Genomic DNA, 5,913 nt, shown 5'->3' on the forward strand with positions numbered 1-5,913 from the left:
TCATGGAGTTTTGGCTGAACAAGAACATGGATAATATACTTCTGGCTTTTCCATGCATTGTCAAGACCGGTCAGCATCCTTAGGTAAGATGGGGGGGTCTGTCTCTTTGTTAACCAACTGGTGCATGATCTCTAATGTTAAGTAAGTCTCTGTTTTTGCTTGCTTGAGTTACCAAACCTCATGATAAGCTGCAGACCATATTATTTACCATGAGAGTTTATCAATTTTTTTTGTAGCTGTCCATTTACCACCACCAAACCGATGCTGTCACTAAGACCGCACTCAACGAGCTGTATAGGGCCATAAGCAAACAAGAAAATGCACACCCAGAGGCGGTGCTTTTTGTGGCCGGTGATTTTAAAGCAGTGAAACTGAAATCCGTGTCCACATCACTAAGGATCTATCATGGTCCAGACACATCAACACGGTCATGAAGAGGGCACGACAACGCCCCTTCCATCTCTGGAGGCTGAAAAGATTTGCCATGGGCCCTCAGATCCTCAAGTTCTGCAGCTGCACCACTGAGAGCATCACCGCTTGGTATGGCAACTACTTGGCATCTGACTGCAAGGGACTAGAGGGTAGTGCGTATGGCCAAGTACATCACTGGGGCAGGGAGCTCACTAGATCCCTGCCATCAAGTTCCCAGTTGTCTTGAAAGCACCATAAGTCCAGAGAATGCCAAACTGATGACAGTTTGACAAAATTTGCCCAGAATGACCGCTGCGCCACGTTCCTGTTCCAGTGAGGTGAGTCCAAAAATGTCTTGCTGCTGCATAAATGATGTAATATGCCAGGGAGATATGTATTCTGTAGCTAAGAAAGTAATACTAAGTGTATGTTGTGTAGTAAGCTGTTAGTAACCCATGTGCCTCACCCTAATAATTTGGTCCCTTTCCCCCTCATAACTTAGCCTACTGTTCTGACTTGGTTGGTGGTGCACATGTAGCCTATAGCCTGTTTTAGAGAAATGTAATCATAAAATATTGTAAGTGCTTTCATTGCTTATATGCCCCCTTTATTTATCCTACGGTTCTGACTTGGTGTACAGGGAGAATACTGTAAGAACGGCCCATGTTCTGAATTGTGTCGCTGTATATTTCAAAAGTGCTGAACTAATAGTTATATTGACTACGTCCGTCCTAGCTCGCTCATTGTCAATCGAAAATACGGATTGTTTCTTATCCGCTCGTCATCCCCTTATGCCATAGTTTGTACATCTGAATTGTTAGTAGAAACCACATTTGTTTAAGCAAGTCAGCCATGTTTTTTTTTAAGACAGTAAATGAGGCTGAATAAACTGTTTTGCTGCCAGACAAGGATTCACTCTGTGGTGCTGAAAAGAAAGCTCTGCTGTTGGGACAGCTTTATGTAGGTCCTAACAGTGTGGGCAGCATTTGTCACCGCTATAGTGCAATGAATGTATTGTTTAGTGTTGTGTAGTGGCTTTGCTGGCATGCATCAATTTTCTTTTGAGTTTGCCCCACCCAGATTTACATGCTGAAATTGTCATTGCTTTCTGCTTCCGTATGGCAAGCTGTATCGATGCACCAAGTCTGGAACAAACAGTTGCCCTGAACAGCTTCTATCCCCAAGCAATAACACTGCTAAATAGTTAACCAAATACAGTGCATTCAGAAAGTATTCAAACCCCTTGACCTTTTCCACATTTTGTTACATTACAGCCTTATTCTAAAATGGATTAAATCGTTTTTTTTCTCATCGATATACACACAATACCCCATAATGACAAAGCAATAACTGTTTTTAGAAATGTTGGCAAATGTATAAAAAATAAATATATATATCCCATTTACTTAAGTATTACTCAGTACTTTGTTGAAGCACCTTTTGGCAGCGATTACAGCCTCGAGTCTTCTTGTGTATGACGCTACAAGCTTGGCACACCTGTATTTGGGGAGTTTCTCACATTCTTGTCTGCAGATCCTCAAGCTCTGTCAGGTTGGATGGGGAGCGTGGCTGCACCGCTATTTTCAGGTCTCTTCTCGGATATTTGATCGGGTTCAAATCCGGGCTCTGGCTGAGCCACTCAAGGACATTCAGAGACTTGTCCCGAAGCCACTCCTGCGTTGTCTTGGCTGTGTGCTTAGAGTTGTTGTCCTGTAGGAAGGTGAACTTTCACCCCAGACTGAGGTCCTGAGCACTCTGGAGCCGGTTTTCATCAAGGATCTCTCTATACTTTGCTCCGTACTTTCCCTTGATCCTGACTAGTCTCCCATTCCCTGCCGCTAAAAAAACTCCCCACAGCATGATGCTGCCACCCCGAAGCTTCACTGTAGTGGTGCCAGGTTTTCTCCAGATGTGACACTTGGCATTCAGGCCAAAGAAACCTTGTTTTTCATGGTCTGAGAGTCCTTTAGGTGCCTTTTGGCTAACTCCAAGTGGGCTGTCATATGCCTTTTACTGAGGGGTGGCTTCCGTCTGGCCACTCTACCATAAAGTCCTGATTGGTGGAGTGCTGCAGAGATTGTTGTCCTTCTGGAAGATTATACCATCTCCACAGTGAGTTCTCTTCCAAAAATGTCTTGCTGCTGCATAAATGATGTAATATGCCAGGGAGATATGTATTCTGTAGCTAAGAAAGTAATACTAAGTGTATGTTGTGTAGTAAGCTGTTAGTAACCCATGTGCCTCACCCTAATAATTTGGTCCCTTTCCCCCTCATAACTTAGCCTACTGTTCTGACTTGGTTGGTGGTGCACATGTAGCCTATAGCCTGTTTTAGAGAAATGTAATCATAAAATATTGTAAGTGCTTTCATTGCTTATATGCCCCCTTTATTTATCCTACGGTTCTGACTTGGTGTACAGGGAGAATACTGTAAGAACGGCCCATGTTCTGAATTGTGTCGCTGTATATTTCAAAAGTGCTGAACTAATAGTTATATTGACTACGTCCGTCCTAGCTCGCTCATTGTCAATCGAAAATACGGATTGTTTCTTATCCGCTCGTCGTCCCCTTATGCCATAGTTTGTACATCTGAATTGTTAGTAGAAACCACATTTGTTTAAGCAAGTCAGCCATGTTTTTTTTTAAGACAGTAAATGAGGCTGAATAAACTGTTTTGCTGCCAGACAAGGATTCACTCTGTGGTGCTGAAAAGAAAGCTCTGCTGTTGGGACAGCTTTATGTAGGTCCTAACAGTGTGGGCAGCATTTGTCACCGCTATAGTGCAATGAATGTATTGTTTAGTGTTGTGTAGTGGCTTTGCTGGCATGCATCAATTTTCTTTTGAGTTTGCCCCACCCAGATTTACATGCTGAAATTGTCATTGCTTTCTGCTTCCGTATGGCAAGCTGTATCGATGCACCAAGTCTGGAACAAACAGTTGCCCTGAACAGCTTCTATCCCCAAGCAATAACACTGCTAAATAGTTAACCAAATACAGTGCATTCAGAAAGTATTCAAACCCCTTGACCTTTTCCACATTTTGTTACATTACAGCCTTATTCTAAAATGGATTAAATCGTTTTTTTTCTCATCGATATACACACAATACCCCATAATGACAAAGCAATAACTGTTTTTAGAAATGTTGGCAAATGTATAAAAAATAAATATATATATCCCATTTACTTAAGTATTACTCAGTACTTTGTTGAAGCACCTTTTGGCAGCGATTACAGCCTCGAGTCTTCTTGTGTATGACGCTACAAGCTTGGCACACCTGTATTTGGGGAGTTTCTCACATTCTTGTCTGCAGATCCTCAAGCTCTGTCAGGTTGGATGGGGAGCGTGGCTGCACCGCTATTTTCAGGTCTCTTCTCGGATATTTGATCGGGTTCAAATCCGGGCTCTGGCTGAGCCACTCAAGGACATTCAGAGACTTGTCCCGAAGCCACTCCTGCGTTGTCTTGGCTGTGTGCTTAGAGTTGTTGTCCTGTAGGAAGGTGAACTTTCACCCCAGACTGAGGTCCTGAGCACTCTGGAGCCGGTTTTCATCAAGGATCTCTCTATACTTTGCTCCGTACTTTCCCTTGATCCTGACTAGTCTCCCATTCCCTGCCGCTAAAAAAACTCCCCACAGCATGATGCTGCCACCCCGAAGCTTCACTGTAGTGGTGCCAGGTTTTCTCCAGATGTGACACTTGGCATTCAGGCCAAAGAAACCTTGTTTTTCATGGTCTGAGAGTCCTTTAGGTGCCTTTTGGCTAACTCCAAGTGGGCTGTCATATGCCTTTTACTGAGGGGTGGCTTCCGTCTGGCCACTCTACCATAAAGTCCTGATTGGTGGAGTGCTGCAGAGATTGTTGTCCTTCTGGAAGATTATACCATCTCCACAGTGAGTTCTTGGTCACCTCCCTGACCAAGGCCCTTTTCCCCCGATTGCTCACTTTGGTTGGGCATCCAGTTCTAGGAAGAGTCTTAGTGGTTCCAAATTTCTTCCACTATTCTTGGGGACCTTCAATGGTGCAGAAATGTTTTGATACCCTTCCCCAGATCTGTGCCTCGATACAATCCTGTCTCCGCGCTCTACGGACAATTCCTTCAATCTCAAGGCTTTGCTCTGACATGCACTATCAAATGTATTTATATAGCCCTTCTTACATCAGCTGATATCTCAAAGTGCTGTACAGAAACCCAGCCTAAAACCCCAAACAGCAAGCAATGCAGGTGTAGAAGCACGTGGGACCCAACTGTGGGACCTTATAGAGACAGGTGTGTGCCTTTCCAAATCAATCAATTGAATTTACCACAGGTGGACTCCAATCAAATTGTATAAACATCTCAAGGATGATCAATGGAAACAGGATGCAGCTGAGCTCAATAATGAGGCTCATGCAAAGGGCCTGAATACTTATGTAAATAAGGTATTTCTGATTTTAAAAAATTCAACATTTGCTAACATTACTAAAAACCTGTTTTCGCTTTGTCATTATAGGGTATTGTGTGTAGGTTGATGAGAGAAAAAATTATTTCATAAATTTTAGAATAAGGCTTTAACGCTATAAAATGTGGAAAAAGTCAAGGGGTCTGAATACTTTCCGAATGCACTGTAGATTTGGCCCTGTTTTTTAGGTTGTTGTCCTGCTGAAAGATTCATTAATCTACCCGTGTCTGGTGGAAAACAGACTGAACCAGGTTTTCCTCTAGGTTTTCGTATGAGCTTATTGTAAAAAAAAAAATATATATATCCTGAAAAACTCCCCAGTCCTTAACGATTAAAAGCATACACACAATGGTGATTTTAGCATGTAAATCTTGATGTGGCAACAAAAAAAAAAAGTGGGATGCATGCCAGCAAAGCCACACCATATTTTCTGCTGGCCAGCCCCACCACAGAAAGCACTGAGCTAGGCTGAAACACCTGCATTTTGGAGCTGCCTTACTCAAGAAAGCAAAAATGAGACCATGTTTGTACGCAGCTTTATTAACTCAGACTTTTTTTAAACTTTTTTTTTTACATTGTTTGCAAAATTATATGTGACACGTATTAATGCCATAATAACAAGAAAAACAGGCAAAAAATATATGTTTATATGTTTATGAAGCATGTGACAAATACAATTCGATTGGATGTCAGAAGTGGGATGGCGCAACTACCTGCAACAGTGCGAACTCTCTTTGGATTGTGGTTAGCATACTTCAGTTGACTTGAAGTCAGGGTTTTAGCCCTGCAGTGGTTGCACTTTGGTCATAATTTACTTTCATACATGATTTGAAGCTATCATAATTAAAGGAATATATTATATCCTTGTGTTTCTGATTATGATAACCTTCGGCAGTTTGACTAATTCAAGTATCTCATGAAAGTATACGTTCATACTTCAAAATCAAGGCGTTTATTTCATTTATTGAAATGACTGGAACTCTTACAGACAGGCGTTTAACCAGGTAGCAAAGACGACTGACTGAAAACGTGCCCCTCGTGCAGAACGTTGACGCTTTTTC

This window comes from Salvelinus alpinus, chromosome 18, assembly GCF_045679555.1.
Source record: "Salvelinus alpinus chromosome 18, SLU_Salpinus.1, whole genome shotgun sequence".
Taxonomy (NCBI): Eukaryota; Metazoa; Chordata; class Actinopteri; order Salmoniformes; family Salmonidae; genus Salvelinus; species Salvelinus alpinus.